Here is a 19790-nt window from a genome sequence, read left to right on the forward strand (position 1 = left end):
CCTTATCGTCATGTCAGACTAAGTCCACCTGCAGGGTTTAACATGACAATCCTTATGAGCTCCTCTTAGGGTCATTCTCAACCTAGATCACTAGGACACAGTTTCCTTCTATAATCAACAACACACACTATAAATGATATCATTTCTCAACTTATCGGGCATTTTGATTTATCGAACTAAATCTCACCCTTTGATAAGTCAAAGAAATAAATATTAAATATATGTACTTGTTATTATATTAGGAGTAAGAGCACACACTTCCATAATAACTGAGGTCTTTGTTCCTTTATAAAGTCAGTATAAAAAGAAACGACCTCTAATAGTCCTACTCAATACACTCTAAGTGTACTAGTGTAATTATATAGTTAAGATAAACTAATACCTAATTGCACTACGACCTTCCAATGGTTTGTTCCTTTCCATCTTGGTCGTGAGTTACTGTTTATAATTTATAAAGAACCGATAACACAATCTTCTGTGTGTGACACCACACACTATGTTATCTACAATATAAATTAATTGAATATCTACATTTGGTATATATAAATGTAGATACTTGACCAATGTGATTCTTATTTCTAGATAAATGCTTATACCAAAAGTTAGGCTTTAATTTAGTATACATCCTAACAGACCGATCCATGTGTTCGGTCAACCGATCAGCAAGCTTTCCTTCTTTGCTTATACTCGATCTGAACTGTGTTGAGTCATCAGGGTTCGGTTGACCGATCATCTTATTCAGTTGACCGATCAAGCTTTGATCGGACCCACTCTATTTTAGTCTGAACAAATATCTGCTCTAAGTTAGCCTTGTTCGGTCGACTGATCAGGTTGAACCTGCAAAACAGTATTAAACAATAATCTTGCAAAATAGATATTTGCACAGTAATAATAAATGCATGAGTAATAATAATAGATAGTTCAACTGTCTTGATCTCAACTCAGAAACCTTCCCAGTTCCTTCAATTGGATCAGTGACCTTAGGTTGTTTCTTTCAGGAACACGATCTCACTGTTGCTCCTCCAGTTGCTTACTTCAACTACTTGCCAAACATTGGTCCTCCAGACTTGTTTGGACTTTCTCTGCTCAATGTCTGATCACCTAATCCACTAAGGCCTTTCCTGTAATATTACAATAGCTAGCAGCAATAATAGTAATACAGGATGCTATAGTAAAACTAAACTTAGAATCACCAAGATTCGCTGGTCCGGTCGACCGCGCGATCAACCTTGCTTGGAGTTCACTCCTCCAAGACTTCTCATTACCTAAGGTTATCTCCCCCTAGGATTTTCTCCATCTGGCTTCACTCACCAGAACCTAAGGTTATCACCCCCTAGGGTTTTCTCCACCTAACTTCACTCACCAAGACTTAGTATTCGGCTACCCAAGGATCAGGTCCTTCAGACCTATCCACCTGGCTTCCATGATCTACCGAGATTTCCCTTCCCTAGCCTACAACTAGGACTTAGTATTCGGCTACCCAAGGATCAAGTCCTCCAGACCTATCGAATCCACCTAGCTTCCACGATCTACAAAGATTTCCCTTGCCTAGCCTACAACTAGGACTCAGTATTCGGCTACCTAGGGATCTAGTCCTCCAGACCTATCGAATCCACCTGGTTTCCACGATCTGCTGAGATTTTCCTTGCCTAGCCTACAACTAGGACTTCCCGAGACTAAGCTCCATTAAACATACTTAAACATATTTTTTCGGACATTAAAATCTTGGAGGTCGATTGCACCAACATGTTACACTTGGCATAGTTTTTCTTGTACTCAATTCTCTTTTCCAGGAGTACTGGAAGAGGTCTTTAGTGAATTGTCCATCGATAGGTTTACGGGACCTGGGCCTTAGAGTAGGAGCCACCGAAGGCTCTGAACCAAGTAAAAACCGCTTGTGTTCTTCTCGTATTTTCTTATCTTCGAAATTCTTACTTTCCGCTGCGTACTCATGTTTTTAAAATTGAAAAGAAGTGTTTTTGAAAACCACATGATTCACCCCCCCCCCCTCACGTGTGTCACGATCCAATACTTCTAAGCGGCATTCACGTAGCACTTCACCAACAACCGCCGCTATCAAAAGACGGAAGTAAATTTATTCACGGTCAAGCAAGGATCCAAGGAACCACCGATGTCCTATATTAAAAGATTCAATCAAGTGGCCATGGAGGTCTCTTCTACTACCCAGGAAGTCCTGCGGAGCGCATTCTCCCAGGGGCTCATAGAGGGGGAATTCTTTTGCTTGCTTATCATGGAGCTACCAAAGAACTTCGACGAGCTGCTCAGACGAGTAACGAAATACATCAATGTGTAGGAAGCACAAGCATCGCGAAAGAAGGAACCGATCACCGAGTCTACTGCTGTACACAAACACAGGATGCCACACGCCAATCCTCTCCCGAAAGGACATCGATCAGGCATGACGCAACAACACTTAGAGCCAAGGGTGCATGCCATGTAGCATGTAGAGGCTGAGCAGAAGAAGGTCAAAGAGTCCCAACAATGGACTCCAATGTTCTGCTCGTTGCACAAAACGATGACCCATAACACCAGGGACTGCTACCGCCTCAACCCCCCACCACGTCAACCCATTCAACGCGATGGCCGACGATAATCTCTGACACCCGAGCGCCACCACCACCACCACCGAGTGGAGAACCTGCGTGGTGAAGACAATACTCGAGGCGAGGCACCCCGAAGACGATCACAGTCGCGACATGGGGATAGGCCAACTCGGGAAACTTCGAAAGGACCCCGGACATCCGCTCAGAAGGAAGAGAATAAAAATAACTCCGCTCTAGTTGATATTGGGATGATCGCAGGGGGCCCGACCGATGGAGACTCTGACAGGGCCCAAAAGTCACACGCTCAATGTTTGAAAATGCACGAGGTTGGATGCAATGAGGAAAAGTCCCGAGGATCGTAGATCAGCTTTAGGCCTCAAGATCTAGAGGGGGTGGAGGTCCCCCATGATAACGCCTTAATCATCAAGGTGGTGATCGCCAATTATACCATCCATAAGACATTCATGGACACCGGCAGCTCGGTCAACATCATCTTCAAGAAGGCATTCGACCAACTGTAGATAGACTAAGTCAAGCTCCAACCAATGTCCAAGGTCTTATACGACTTCACTGGAAATGAGGTGTTGTCGATTGGCTAAATTAAAATGGTCATAAGCTTAAGGGATGAACCGCTCATGAGGACTCGTCGAACAAACTTCATAGTGGTGGATGCGCCTTCCGCCTACAATGTTGTTAGAATGTATACTAAAAGCCTAGCTTTTTGTATAAACATTTATATTTTGAAATAAGAATCATATTGGTCAAATATCTGTATTTATGTTAAATGTAGTTGTCTATTTAATTTATATTGTAGATAACATGGTGTGTGATGTCACACAGAAGATCATGTTATCAGTTCCTTATAAATTATAAATAGTAGCTCACAACCAAAATGGATTGGAATAAATCATTGGAATGGTTGTAGTATAATTTGGTATTAGTTTATCTTGACTATAAAAATACACTAATACACTATGAGTGTATTGAGCAGGACCATTTGAGGTTATTCTTTTATACTGACTGCTGTATAAAAGAATAAGACCTCTGTTATTATGGAAGTGTGTGCTCTTAATCCCGATATAATAACAAGCACATATAATTAGTATTTGTTTCTTTAATTTATCAATGGGTGAGATTTATTCAGTTGGATCAATAGGCCCGATAAGTTGGAAAATAATATTATTTATATGGTGTGTTGTTGATTATAGTAGGACATTGTGTCCTAGTAATCTAGGTTGATGATGTTCCCTTGAGGAGCTCATAAGGATTGTCATATAAACCCTGCAGGTGGACCTAGTTTGGCATGACAATGAAGTTGAGTGGTACTATTCTTGGAGCTAGTTGTTAATTAAGTGAGTGACAATAACTCATTTGATTAATTGACATTCAATATCTTTAACACAGGGAGATTAACGCACTCATAATAAGAAGGAGCCCATAATGTAATATGGGATTGGTACGGTAGTTCAATAATAATTATTTAGTATTATGAGTTATTATTGATGAACTTGAGTTGGATGTTCAGGGCGAACACAGGAATCTCAAGCTCATCGAGAGACCAAAACTAATTCCTCCTCTCGGTCCCTGTTGTAGCCTCTATAAAGCCTTGTATCCACCAAGTCCACTTCTTACCCAAGTAATGGGTTGGACACATCCTTGCTTGGAGCAAGGGGGCCGGCCAAGCATCAACTTGGAGCCCAAGAGGTGGCCGGCCAAAACCATGCTTGGTGTCCAAGCATGGGGCCGGCCACACCACTAGGATTAAAGGGAGATTTTATTTTGTTAAAATCTTTCCTTTTGTAGCCATTCATGAAGGGATTTAAAAGAGAAATTTTAATTTTAAAATTTCCTTTTATAGTCATCCTCATGATTTTAAAAGAGAGTTTTAAAATTTTAAAATCTTTCCTTTTATGGCTATATACAAAAGATTAAAGAGAGATTTTAATCTTTCCTTATTTGTAGTTATCTATAATATTTCAAAGAGATATTTTAATTTTTGATAAAATTTTCCTTTTTGTAACCATGATATAAAAAGAGAAGTTTTAATTAATCTTTCCTTTTTGTAGTTGTCTACATGTTTTAAAAGAGAGAGATTAATTTTAAAAACTTTCCTTTATTGGCATGTACAATAGGAAATTTAGAAAAGAGAGATTTTAATTGTTGTTAAAATTTCCTTTTTAATGGGAGGCCACAAATAAGGAAATTTTAATTATGTTTAAAACTTTCCTTTTTTGCCATGACCAAGGAATATAAAAGAGAATGAGAGGTTGCCTCATGAGATACACAACCTAAGCCTTGCCTCCTCTCCTCTCTTCCTTGTGGCCGACCCTCTCCTTTCTTCTTCTTTCTTTGTTTTCTTTCCCATAAGGGCCAGCGACACCTTTCTCCTTGTCTCCTCTTTTGCTTCCTTAGGGCCGGCGGCATCAAGGATTGGAAAATCCTTGTGGCCGGTTGCTTAGAGAGGAATAAGAAGAAGAGGAGTAGCACTTGGTGGCCGGTTGCTTGAAGGAGAAGAAAAAGAAGAAAATTTCCTATTTTGACATCCCTTGGTGGCTCGAGAGTCTTGGAAGAAAAGAAGTGGTTCGGGTGGAATTCATCTTGGTAGATCGTTGCCCACACAACGTCCAAGAGGAGGAGAGCAATACAACCGAAGATCAAGAGGTCTTTAGCTACAAAGAAAGGTATACCTAATTAATGGTTTTCACTTCGAATTAATTAGTTAGTTTTCTTTGCATGGATTCTGAAACACCAACACAAGAGGCTAGCAATTTTATGTATCGATTATGTGCTATCGATTTTGTATTTCGATTTTACGTTTCGATCTTATGTTTCTATTGTGGTCTCTATAGTTAAACCTAGGGTTTCTGTAAGAAGTTAAACATCGAATTTCTTTGAAAGGCTTTGTCTAGGAAGTGGTGGATGATCTCATACCCAAGAAGGCCTAGTATCTCGCCATATTTAACTTGGAAGCTGATCTTTGAAATATATGTTTAATCATCTTCTATAATATGGTTTAACTTAGGAAGATCACATCGGTTAAACTTGGAGTAAAAATGTTAAGTATCATTTTCAATCCAAGTTTAACTTCTGAAGAGCAACTTGGGTTAATAATGTTAAACATCATTTGCAATCCAAGTTAAACATCAGTAGAGCACATGGGTAGCTAGGTTAAGTTTTGTGCTTGTACAAATTTTTGTATAGGGGAACAGAACGGAATCCAGGTGTAGCAACCAACAAACGTGATCCTGGGTCGCCCGGCTCTAAATGAGTTCTAAGCGATCGTGTCCACTTACTACCAAAAGATGACATTCTCGGTGGATGACCAGGTCGGCGTGGTCAGGGGCGATCAACTAGTAGCCCGTAAATGCTACGTAGAGGTGGTCCGAGCAGAAGCCTGAACTGCTTGGAAGACTCAATGACTAGAGATTAACACCATCTAGGAAGCCCCCCCCCCAAGCCCTTGTACATGAAGAAAATGAGAAAGTACAGATTCATCCTTCCTGGGTGAGGCTACTACCTTCATCGCCACTGATCTGAGTGAGGAGCAGAAGGCCAAGTTGACTGCCTATCTGAGGAAAACTCGGGGTGTATTTGCATGGGCAACTCATGAACTCTCTGGTATATCCCCAGAAATAGCACAACATGAACTACACATTTGACCGGATGCTTGACCAGTGAAGCAGGACTTCAGCTCAGAGCAGAATCAGATCATTCGAGCGGAGTGGAGAAGTTATTGGAGGTTGGGCACATATGCAAAGTACAATTCCCGAGCTAGCTAGCCAACGTAGTCTTGGTCTCCAAGCCGAGAAATAAGTGGAGGGTCGGCATCGATTTTAGAGACCTAGACAAAGTCTGCCCATAGGACTACTACCCCTGCCATGCATCGATCAGATAGTGGACTCAACTGCCAGATGTGAGATGATCTACATGTTGGACACCTACCATGGCTATCACCAGGTCCCGCTCGCTAAAGAAGATCAAGAGAAGGTGAACTTCATCACGGTGGATGAAACATTGTGCTGCAATGTCATGTGATTTGGACTCAAGAATGTGGGGGCGCTACAACAAAAACCTTCATAGACATCGGTTTTCCACCGGTGTCTATTTCATTTTCGACCGATGTCTATGAAGCCGATGTTAAAAGTCTGCCATTTTAGACATCGGGTTAAAATCGGTGTAGTATCACTTAATGACACCGGTCTTCGAATCGGTTATTAACCGGTGTAGTATCACTTAACGACACCATTTTATCAACGGTGTAAAACCGATGTAATATTGTATGTTAATAACACCAGTTTTGGTAGCGATAAATGACCGATGTAATATTAGTTAATAATACCGGTTTTGCAGCGGTGAAAAACCGATGTAATATGTATATTTTTTCACAAATTTGATTTCCGAAACAATGAAAAACCGACAATAAAAAAAAACACAAATATTCACAAATTATACAAATATTCTTCATTCAATAATATCCATAAAATACACAAATATTAACAAATTATATAAATAATCTTCTTACAACAATATCCATAAAATACCCAAACATTCTTTTTACATCAAAAGCTAGCTAATAGATATCAAAATCAAGGTAGAACCGCACTTCAAATGTAATCTAGCATGCATTCAGCCCACTCGAACCGCACTTCATCAATTTCAACTCTGGAGTACTTGAGATTTGTAAACTGTAAAAAACACATAAATCCACCATATGTCAAATAACTAAAACAAATGTGTACATGTATCAAATAAAATAGAATACTGAGTTTTTAAAGGATGTTGTGGAAGATAACGAATATAACATAGAATCTAAAACTTTCATATATGACACTTAGTATATGCTACTTAGAATATAACATAGATAATTTGCTCCTTCTAATGCAAGTGTACAGATTGATAAGAACCGACAGCATCATACAAAAAACTTACTAGGCATGATAATGGTTGAACAAAGAAATATGACTACACAACAAATCCAGTGAAGGAAGCATAGAAGAACAAATCTACCTCTGATGAAGAGATATACTATTTATTGTACTACCTCTGATGCCATCTTGGTATCCTGAATATCCTGCACTAAGCCCCCTATTTTCTGTGATTTCTGCTACCAACCATAGCAGCAAGGAATGCGGCAAGAAGGCAGCTGCCTCCTTAGTTCAGCACCCAAAACAGCAAGTTAGAGCTTCCTTTTGGGTCCATTCAATCCTCTAGTAAGTAGAAACTATTTTCCCTTTGGTTTATGATGGATTTGGAGTGTCTTGACCTAAGATATAATCCTCTTGTAGCCCTCTATATTAAAGGCCAGCATACATGGAAAATTCAGCATGTTCTTCTGAAGTCAAAAAGACTAGTTTAAATCATCATGCACTATACCAATCATTCACAAAAAGTTTGACAACAGAAAACATCATAACATGAGGTATATCTCCCATGTGACATGATATGCTAATCACTACTGCATGCACAACTGGGCTATAAAGAAACATGGTTAAGAGTGATGCAACTAGGTAAATACTGAAATGAACAAAAAATAATAGCAAATTGGAGAACTGCATCATGATCTAAGAAGGAAATCTAAAAATGAATATATATATATATATATATATATATATATATATATATATATATATATATATACACAAAGCAAGAATCATGTAAAAACTATAGTTATTTAAAACTAAAATAAATCAGCCAAGCAAAGATAAATTTCATGACAAGCAAATAATTATCTCATCACTGCTAGAACACAAATATATTAAAAAAAAATTCACTACCCCATGAAAACCCCATTAAACTGACCTAAACAAACTAAGATAAATACAGTTAAATGAACTAGCTAAACATAGTAGGGTATTTGCATTTAGCGACTACAATTAGGATGCTTGTATGCTAATTACTTTGTGTGAATTCCTACTATATCAACCACAGTAAATTTATCTAATACCATTAAAGAATTTTGTTTGTATGCTAATTACTTTGTGTGAATTCCTACTATATCAACCACAGTAAATTTATCTAATACCATTCAAGAATTTTGTCATTTACCGTCAAAGAAATCATCTAATATCAAATTATCAATTAATGGTGATAATGAACTTTAATTTTTCTTGTATTCCAATACACTACTGTACTTCCAGCAGAATCAAATTGCTTATTTCCAGATGAATAGGCGCAAACATAAAAATTAGTAAAATTAAAATTAAAAAATGGACTTACCTTAGCTCCTTCATCGCCAATATTATTTCCTGATAGGTTCAAGTTTTAAGCATGGTATTCGTCTGAAGAACACCATAAAGTGCCTTTAGGCCAACTGCTATAATCCCATTGCCAGAAAAATCAACTTCCTCTGCTGCCTGAGACTTGGAAAAAAACTAATGAGATGCTAAACGACACAAAAATTTGGCTACTTGTTAACAAGAGGCGAGCAAAAAAGGAAAAGCAATCTAGTGCAAGAATGCAGAACATATCAACTTTTAGAATATCACAATGATCCATAATGATTAACATACAAATTGAAAAACTTAATCTTAAGCAGTATGAATGTGAAGATGAAAATAAAATGAGAGGACGTAACCACACAATCACTAAAATGGGCTTAATATTATGTGTAATAAACAATGAAAAAAAAAGAATCTGAATTTCACTCAACATGACTGATTGCTAGACTATCCATGCAAAATTTCCTTAAAGAAAACATAAGTATTTGTGATTAAATGAGTGTCAAGAGGGTAGATGTGTCCACAAAATTATTACTCGTGGAAGGCTGTCCCATGGTAATTCAACAAGCGGTTCACAAATTTAAAAAAAAAGTTCCATGCAATAAGTAAAGTTCAGGAAGGATAAGTTTCACTACTATCGAGCCCCGGGACCAACAGAGTTTAGATGTCTGGTAGAAGTGTTGTATGCAAAATCAAGAACATCATTCTAAAATTTATAATTACAATAGTATCAGATATATGGCCTTTGATTAGGCTAACAGCTATTCTTTAATAATGACATGTATCAGATTCAGAATTATGTGATTGAACTTTAGAATTAGCTAGCATTTGCACATTAGTGGCCTCAACACATTTTGCATGCATTACAGATTTCCTTCCATAATATATTTTATTATTTACTCAAAACCAAATTCATTGATGGGGGAGCATTGCTAGAAGAAATTTAAAATGATTGTCATTGTAAAGATAAATAAGAAATCATGATTTCAGAATGATATAATTTATACACATACGTAAGGCCAGTGCCATCTATGTCAAACTCCAAATGGATGCAGGACCGGTCCGAAGCTGAAGTATGAAGCTCTCGTCTCACAGCCACATTAGCCCTTGAAGATATAAAAGTTGTGTTAGATATGCTTTTCACGGACTGGAAAATTCTAACCAGTACTGTTTTTAAATTGTCTTTGTAAAGAGCATCTCTACCTGCATGGATGTTGTATGTCATGAATAGCATGGCCATTTGCAAAACTCAAACTTTTTTCCAGATATGGAACTTCTTCAGGCTTGACAAATACAACCCGGTATTCAGGAATGGCAGCTGTATAAGGAGTAGATGCACCTGTCTCATTTTCATCCTGAAGCAACTTATCCAACTCCGGCCAAAGAAGCTCCCTCCTGAAAGTACAGTTGATATTTCATATTCCACAAAGGAGTAATGAGATAGTGATGGGCAAAAGAGAAAAAAGAACAAAAAACTTAAAAATAACTGTAGCCGACATTGGAATTTGGATGGCATGCATAAAAGTTTGCCGATACTACATACCATGCAGAGAAGTCATCCTCAATACACTGATCATCATCTCCCAACCCCACTTGGACAATGTGCTTGGCGCCTATGCAGAGGAAAAAAAGATAGAAGAATATGCAAGTAAGAATGATGCTTAAATTCATTAAACACATCTACAAACTTGCACATGACTACTACATTACAGTTGTATTTATGAAACTCACAGATAACATGACTACTCAACTGTTTCTTAGTAACTCCTCAGACCATGTTGACTTTACAAGTTTTTAGAGTAACAATTAGTCTACAAAACAAGTTAAATTCTCTAGGAAAATGAAATGCATGAACTTTGAGATTGCAACTGAAGATAGGATTTAAAATCAGCTTAAGGAGCATATGTGACTTAGTCAAATCACAAACTAAATAAATCGAGTATATACCTTGCTCATGAAGCAGTTCATCGACCACCACAGCAACCTTTGCAAGGACACAATACACAAATATATCAGCCAAGCAATTCCCACAAAAAGAATACTGACAATTTCATCATGCCAAACCTTATTAAAATGTTCATATTACCGATTGCCCAAACCAAACACACCAAATTGAAGATTTCCAACCAGATTCCTCTCTCTTTCCCCTATAAAAAACTAATAATCAGCAATCGATCAAGGCAAAAGGATTATTGGTAGAATAGATTAACTAAATGTTCATGCTTCCAGAACCTCTGTAAACCATTTGTAGAACCGGGCAGCATTATCAGTAGGCTCACCATCTCCATACCTAAAGAAAACAAAGGGATCAGCTCGAACTTTGAGGAAGCTGATTGTTTATACAAAAAAAAAATTCCTGGCTTTCAACTTACGTAGCCAAGAAGAACAAAGCCAAGCTCTCCTTTTTCAAGTTCTCCTCGTACTCATCATCCTCAGTAGCATATTCATCCTATAATTGAGGAAACTAACTACAGATCAGCCAATGATCTGAAACAGAAGGAAGATAATCTTACGATATCCATGACTTTAAATATGGCATTAAGGTACCGTGCTTTTGCCTCCTCAACCAGCGCCTAGAAGGGGGGAAAATCTAAGATCATGGGAGAAAAATTCAAAAAATGAACTACTCGGATAAAAACCCTAACCTTCGCGAACCCCTCAGCCGTCCTGGTCTACGTCCCGAAGAAGACGGTGACCTTCTTCTTCCCTTGGTCCTCCTTTGTATCCATCTGGGTCTTCACCACTAGCGGCTTCGGCGGCTCGGCGGGCTTCCTTCCGCTCGATCGCCGGACAAAGAAGATTGCCACGCAACCGACAAGCACGGCGATGACTATGCTCAGGACGGCGATCAGCAGCCGGTTCTCCACGAACGCATCCCCGGTGCTGGAATCGAGCCCATATCCGTCGGAGAGGGAGGCGACGACGACCGACAAGAGATCAAGGGACGACGCCTTCTCGGAACCTATCTACATCTTGGCGGATCGAGCGGTGAATCGGAAGCGCAGATCTCCGATCTCTGTTTCTGTCTGCTTCGAATTGGGAGAATAAAGGAGGTCGAGATTGGGTCGGCGATGGGAGGGGAGGAGAAGATAGAGGCGGAGAAGGTGAATCACCCGAAGACAGCTCTCTCTCTCTCTGCCTCCCGTGGACGACATCATATAGGGTTAGGTTAGAGGGAAGAGTTGAAAATTTTAGCTAAGTATTGGTGGGAAAATTATCATAGACATCAGATTTTAAAAATCGATGTTAAAATCGGTGTCTATTAACGAAAAAACGGATGCTCATAGACATCGCCTAAAAAACCGATGTCTATGAGCGAAAATCTGCGCTCATAGACACCGATTTTTGGAAAAAACCGGTGTAAAATACTCAAAGACATCGGTTTTTGCTTAAAACCGTTGTTGTTCCACTGATGTCTATGAGGGTTTTTGTTGTAGTGGGGCTATCTACCAGAGGCAGATGAAAAAGTGTTTCGATATCAGATCGGCAGGAACATGGAGGCATATATCTATGACATCTTGATAAAGACACTCTATGATGTTGATTTCTGTGCAGATATAGAATAGAGGTGTCGAACGTTGAGGAGGTTCAAAATCAAGCTAAACACATCCAAGTGCCTGTTCGGAGCCAAAAGTGGGTGATTCCTCGGCTACATCGTCACCGAGCAGGGAATCGAGGCCAACCCCAGCAAGGTAAAGATGCTCAAAGATATACCTCCGCCGCGCAACTTGAAAGAAGCACAAAGGCTAACCAGGAGGATCACAACTTTATCGAGACTCATCTCAAAGACTGCCAATCAGAGTTTGTTATTCTTCAAGATATTGAGGTAAGTGACTAAGTTCAAATAGGATGTCGAATGCGATAAGGCGTGAGAGGAGCTGAAGCTGTATCTAGCATCTTTACCTGTATTAGCAAAACCTAGCACCGGCGAACCGCTCTGGGTATATCTGTCTGACACAAAGTGGGCGATCAATTCGGGGTTTGCCCGGCAGGATGGCTAGGAGCAACACCCAGTGTATTTTCTAAGTCATCTATTGAAGTATGTTGAGTATCGCTACACCTGTCTTGAGAAGCTTGCTTATGCACTAGTCCTTGCCACTTGGATGTTATGTCCTTACTTCCTCGCCCATCCAATAATTGTGTTAACTAATAATGCCCTAGCCTGAGTTCTCCTCAATCCGGAGGCATCTGGACGGTTGATCAAATGGACTATGGAGTTGAGTGAGTTTAATATACAATATCAACCCTGAGTGGCCATCAAAGCTCAGGCCTTAGCGGATTTCATGACGAACATACAAAATGTCGAACTGGAGGAAACTTGCAAGATATACGTGGATGGATCATCCACTCAATAGGGCAGTAAAGTCGGGATAGTATTGATATCCCCATGAGAAGATCGGATACAACTGTCTGTTAGACTGAATTATAGGGCCACAAACAACGAGGTAGAATATGAAGTCCTGATTTCCAGACTACAAGCTGTGAGGCACGTAGGGGCCGCACGGGTCCTCATTCATTCAGACTCCGAGTTGGTGGCTTAGCAACTAGCAGACACCTTCGAGATAAATAACGTAAGGTTGAAATTATACGCTGAGACATTTGACAAGCTGAAGGCAGACTTCCAAGAAGTCATTATACATACGATCCCCCGCACAGAAAACCAGTATGCAGATGAGCTCGGCGAGCTATCAAGCTCTTTGAATCTAGTGGTGATCGATAAGTTGATCGAACACGCAATGCTAGTCATCTATATAGACAGACCGACTGAAAACGCGACTTCAAAAGATTGGAGAGCTCCAATTGCCGACTTCCTCCCAGAGGGGACACTTCCAACCGACTGGGAGGAAGCCCATCTGATGAAGAAGAGAGTCACTCGATTTACTCTGGTAGGAGATCAACTCTATAAAAGAGCATTTTTGAGGTCGCTGCTCAGATGCATCGGGACGGGCGATATTGATTATATTCTTCAAGAGGTACATCAAGGGGCGTGCGACAGTCATCATGGCGACCAATCATTGGTGCGGAAAATCTTATTGGTAGAATACTTCTGACCCACATTGCAAGCTGACGTAGCATGGAAAGTAGTGGTTTGCTTGTCTTGCCAGAAATATCAAAATATCCTGCATTGACTTATCGAGGAGCTGAAGGCGTCTACAGCCTCTTGCCCGTTCGACCAATGGGGAATGAATATTGTTGGATGATTCCCAATGGCGACCGTCCAAAGGAAGTTTCTCATCATCGCAGTGGATTACTTCTCCAAGTGGGTGGAAGTCGAGTCGCTGGTAACGATTACCGAGCGAATGGTCATCAAATTCTTGTGGCAAAATATCGTGTGCCAGTTTAAAATCCCACACAAGTTAATCTCAGATAATGGCTGGCAATTTCAAGGACATGGACTCAAGGAGTGGTGTACGAGCTATGGCATCATGCATGCCTTCACCTCAGTGGCATATTCTCATAGAAATGGCCAAGCGGAAGTAACCAATAGGGAAATTCTGAGGGGTATCCAGACTCGGCTTGACCACTACGGGGGAAGCTAGGTTGATGAATTGTCGAGCGTACTTTGGGCGTATCGCACCACCCCATGGGAAGCCACGGGTATAACCTCGTTCCACTTGGTGTACGGTGGGGGAAGCAGTGGTTCCAGTCGAGATAGATGTAGAGTCAAACAGAAGGCAACTGTATAACAAAGGCAATGGCGAGCAACGACTAATGGACCTAGACTTCATGGACGAGATCTGAGACAAGGTAGCTATTCGGTTGATGGATTACCAGTAGAGGATGAAGCAGAACTGAACCGAAGTCATCTTGAGGTCATTTCAGGTCGGTGATCTCATGTGGAAAAGAGTTAAGTCAGTCGGCGACGTCACCAAGTTGGAAGCCCCTGGGGAGGACCGTTTAGAGTAGTATAAAAACTCAGCTCGGGGCATACTACTTGCAAGACGTGAGTGGAAGAAATTTAGAAGGCCATGGAGCGCGAACCATCTATAGCACTATCGAGCGGGCTAACAGGTTCGATAGTGAATTAATGTAGACTGTAAAATATTCTCTTCATGAATACAGGAAAGTTTGAAGTAAATCTTTATACCTGTTGAAAGACTCTCATGCTAAGCGGTCGAGTTATAAGTGAGCTTTGCCCTCACGCCAAGTGTCAGAGACTCCTAAGCTGAGCGGTTAGGTTTAATTTCTAAAATCTTGTGCCGAGCAACCGAGTTATAAGTGAGCTTTGCCCTCACGCTAAGTATCAGAGACTCCTAAGCCGAGTGGCTAGGTTTGATTTCCAGACTCTCGTGCCGAGCGACCGAGTTATTGTTAGAGTGTATACTAAAAGCTTAGCTTTTTGTATAAACATTTATTTAGAAATAAGAATCACATTGGTCAAATATCTACATTTATATGCTAAGTGTAGTTGTTCAATTAATTTATATTGTAGATAACATGGTGTGTGGTGTCACACACAGAAAATCATGTTATCAATTTCTTATAAATTATAAACAGTAACTCACGACTAAGATGGAAAGGAATAAACCATTGGAATAGTCGTAGTGTAATTTGGTATTAGTTTATCTTAACTATAAAATTACACTAGTACACTCTGAGTGTATTGAGCAGGACTACTTAAGGTAAGTTTTTTATACTGACTTAATAAAAGAACTAGACCTTTTGTTATTATGGAAGTGTGTGCTCTTAATCCCGATATAGTAACAAGCACATGTACTTAGTATTTATTTCTTTAACTTATCAAAAGGTGAAATTTAGCTCGATAAATCAAGAGGCCCGATAAGTTGGGAAATGATATTATTTATAGTGTGTGTTGTTGATTATAGAAGGAAACTGTGTCCTAGTAATTTAGGTTGATAATGTCCCCAAGAGGAGCTCATAAGGATTGTCATGTAAACCCTGCAGGTGGACTTAGTCCGACATGACGATAAGGTTGAGTGGTACTACTTTTGGAGCTAGATACTAATTGAGTTGTCAGTAACTCATTTAATTAGTGGGCATTCTGTATCTTAAACACAGGGAGACTAACACACTCATGATAAGAAGGAGCCCAAAATATAATTTGGGATTGGTGCGGTAGTTCAATAATAATTCTTTAGTGGTATGAATTATTATTGATGAAATTAAGTTGGGTTTTTGGGGCGAACACGGGAAGCTTAATTTCATCGGGAGACCAAAATCAATTTCTTCTCTTGGTCCCTATTGTAGCCTCTTATTTATAAAGTATTATACTCACCCATACTCAACTTCTTACCCATCCTTATGTGGCCGACCAAGCCAAGCTTGGAGCCCAAGCAAGAGTCGGCCAAGACATGGCTTGGATGGGGTGAAGTATGGCCTGCCCTAGCTTGAGTCCAAGCTTAGGTGGCCGGCCATAATAAAATAAAAGGGATTTTATTTTTAAAAATTTTTCTTATGTGGAAGCCATGGTTTTAAAAGAGAGTTTAAAATTTAAATCTTTCTTTTTATAGCTTTCTACAAAAGATTAAGAGAAAGGTTTGATATCTTTCCTTATTTGTAGTTAAAAGAAAATTTTTAATTTTTGATAAAACTTTCCTTTTTTGTGACCATCTTCATGATTTAAAAGAGAGTTTTAAAATTAAATCTTTCCTATTATAGTTTTTACAAAAGATTAAGAAAGGATTTGATATCTTTCCATATTTGTAGATTGAGAGGAAGATTTTAATTTTAAAGATAACTTCCCTTTTTGGAAATCATCCACATGTTTTAATAGAGAGATTTTAATTTATAAAAGTTTTCTTTTATGACCAACCATGAAGGGAATTTTTTAAAGAGAAATTTTTATTTTAAAAAATTTCCAGAAACAAATTAGGAAGTTTTAATTTTGTGTTTAAAACTTTCCTTGCTTGGATGATTAAGAGGTGACCGACCACATTGAGTTTGAAAGGAAAATTTTTTATTAAAATTTCCTTTCATTGGTAAAGAGAATAAGGAAGTTTTTATAAAACTTTCCTTATTTGCCAAGACCAAGGAATATAAAAGAGAGGGTAGTGGTGCCTCACCTCACAACTTATATTCTAGTTTCCCTCTCTTCTATTTCTTTGGTTGGTGGCCGGCCCTTCACATCCTCTCCCTCTCATATTCTTCTTCCTTAGCCGGCGGCATCTTCATCTCAAGGAGCTTGGTTGGTGGCCTGATTTTGCTTAAGGAAGAAGGAGAGATAGGAGGTTTTGTTTCTAGTATCCCTTGGAGCTTGGTGGTGTGGCCGAACCTCATCTATTCTTGGAATTCCTGTGGTGGTCGAAACTCACAAGAAGAAGAAGGAAGCTTGGGTGGTTCTCGTCTCGGTAGATCGTCGCCCACACGACGTCCGAGATAAGAAGAGGAATATGGTAGAGGATCAAGAGGTTGTTGTTTACAAAGAAAGGTATAACTAGTAATTTCTATTCCGCATCATACTAGTTTTCTTTGTATAGTTTTTGAAATACCAAACACAAGAGGCATATGATTCTAGATTTCGAATTTGTGATTCGAGTTTGTGTTTTTTTTTATTTTTCGAATTTGTGATTCGATTGTTCCTTTTGGTTAAACCTAGGGTTATATAAGGAAATTAAATATTAAATTTCTTTAAAAGGCTTTGTCTAGGTGGTGGTGGATGATCCCATACCCAAGAAGGTCTAGTCCTCACCATGCAGTCCTGGAAGCCAATTTTAGAAATTAATATTTAATTAAATTTATAACATGGGTGGATTTGGATCAATAATGTTAAGCATCATTTGTGATTCAAGCCTAAACCACTAAGAACAAATAAGTTAAATTTGGAATCAATAATGTTAAGTTCCGTTTGCAATTCCTAATTTAATTTCTAAAGAACATAATAGATTGTTGGTATAGGTTCATGACTTGTACAAAATTTTATACAGGGGAACCAGTATGATATTTCGCATAGCAACCAACAGTTATAAGTGAGCATTGCCCTCACGCCAAGTGTCAGAGACTCCTAGGCTAAGCAGCTAGGTTTGATTTCCAGACTCTCGTGCCGAGCGACAGAGTTATAAGTGAGCTTTGCCCTTACGCCAAGTGTTAGAGACTCCTAAGTCAAGTGGCAAGGTTTGATTTCCAAACTCTCGTGCCAAGCAGCTGAGTTATAAGTGAGCTCTTCCCTCACACCAAGTGTCAGAGACTCCTAAGCCGAGTGGCTAGGTTTGATTTCTAGACTATCATGCCGAGCGGCCGAGTTATAAGTGAGCTTTGCCCTCACACCAAGTATCAGAGACTCCTAAGCCGAGTGGCTAGGTTTGATTTCCAAACTCTCGTGCCGAGTAATCGAGTTATAAGTGAGCTTTGCCTTCACGCCATGTGTCAGAGACTCCTAAGCTAAGCGGCTAAGTTTGATTTCTGGACTCTCGCGACGAGTGACAGAGTTATAAGTGAGCTCTGCCCTCACACCAAGTGTTAGAGACTTCTAAGCCGAGTGGCTAGGTTTGATTTCCAGACTCTCCTGCTGAGCGACCGAGTTATAAGTGAGCTTTGCCCTCATGCTAAGTGTCAGAGACTCCTAAGCCAAGAGGCTAGGTTTGATTTCCAGACTCTCGTGCTGAGTAGTCAAGTTATAAGTGAGCTTTGTCCTCACGCCAAGTGTCAGAGACTCCTAAGCCTAGCGACTAGGTTTGATTCTAGACTCTCATGCTGAATGATCGAGTTATAAGTGAATTTTGCCCTAATGCCAAGTGTCAGAGACTCCTAAGCTGAGCTACTAGGTTTGATTTCTAGACTCACGTGCCTAGTAACCATGTTATAAGTGGGCATGCCCCCACACCAAGTGTTAATAAATCACGCGCTGAGCGGCCATGTAAGCCCTCAGAGCCGTTCTGATGCTAATGCACGGAAAATGCGCCAACCTGCTCGAACAAGGCCAGTAATGTCATCTCCAGCACGAGAAGGTTTAGTATACTCGGATAGTTAAAAATAGCAAGATATTAAATAAAGCGTGAAGCGCCGAACAAGAACACATGAATTCATACTTAGAGAATTTCTTACATCAAAAGGAGGCAAGTAACAGAAAGTAGAAGCATAAAAAATATAATAAATACTAAAGAAGGGGGTTAAGGACTTCATCAGGTAGTCCGTGATTTTCTTCCTTTTTACAATAGATTTGGGCAGATCGGAAAGAAGGTGACCACCATCCTTCAGTTGTTGAAGGGTCCTGGCGTCAACGTAGTTGAATAGTCGCAGGATCCGGATAGTCAGCAATTCGTCAAAAGGATCGAAGCGAACATACTCCACTCGAAGTGCTTCCTATTGACTCAACTCTTCCTCTTGAAATTTTGTGAGAGCGACTAGGGCACCATCTAGCTCGGTCTTTGCAGCTTGCATCTCGGTGACCTTTGCATCAAGCGTTTTCTTTAGTGCATCGAGCTCAGCTCCTAGAGCTGCCTAAGACATTGGTCGGCTCGATTGTTCTTCAATTGTTGGAACCCCAAGGTTGTTTTGGTGTGATCAATATGTTAAGTTAGGTCCTGCGTTGTTTTAACCTTGTGTCTAAGTGTGTAGGAGCTTAGGAGCACAGGTACTCGAGTGGAAGACATAGCTGGCGAGAAGGACGGCACGCGGTGCGTCCGAGGGACAAGGCGCTGCGAAAGAGTACCCCGGTGGACGAGAAGGAAGCGTGCGATGGTTCCGAGGGACGAAAGCCGGAGCGGAAGATTGCTCGGGGAGCAAGAGACGCAGCTAGTGAGAAGGTCGGCACGCGGTGCGACCGAGGGACAAAGACTGCAGATGAGTACGCTGGTAGATGAGAAGGAAACACGCAGCGATTCCGAGGGACGAGAAGCCGGAGCGGAAGGCTGCTCGAGAAGACCGAAAGTTGGGTTCAGGTGAGCCCTATTCCGGATGGCAGAGATCACCCAAGCGAGCGGATCCGGAGGAGAAGAACCGGACCGAGACGGGACTGAACCAGAGGAGAAGTCCAGGACAAAAAAGTCAACAACTGTTAACTTTGGGCTCCGGGGCGCCCGGAGCAGTCCGGGGCACCCGGAGCCCTCCA

The 19790-nt window shown here is 40.3% G+C and overlaps 1 pseudogene; it reads right to left on the bottom strand.

The window, feature by feature from the left end:
- Nucleotides 1–826: 826 nt before the first annotated feature.
- Nucleotides 827–11937, bottom strand: LOC122043787 (annotated as a pseudogene).
- Nucleotides 11938–19790: the final 7853 nt, after the last annotated feature.

The sequence above is a fragment of the Zingiber officinale genome, chromosome 2A (genome assembly GCF_018446385.1).
Source record: "Zingiber officinale cultivar Zhangliang chromosome 2A, Zo_v1.1, whole genome shotgun sequence".
Lineage (NCBI taxonomy): Eukaryota > Viridiplantae > Streptophyta > Magnoliopsida > Zingiberales > Zingiberaceae > Zingiber > Zingiber officinale.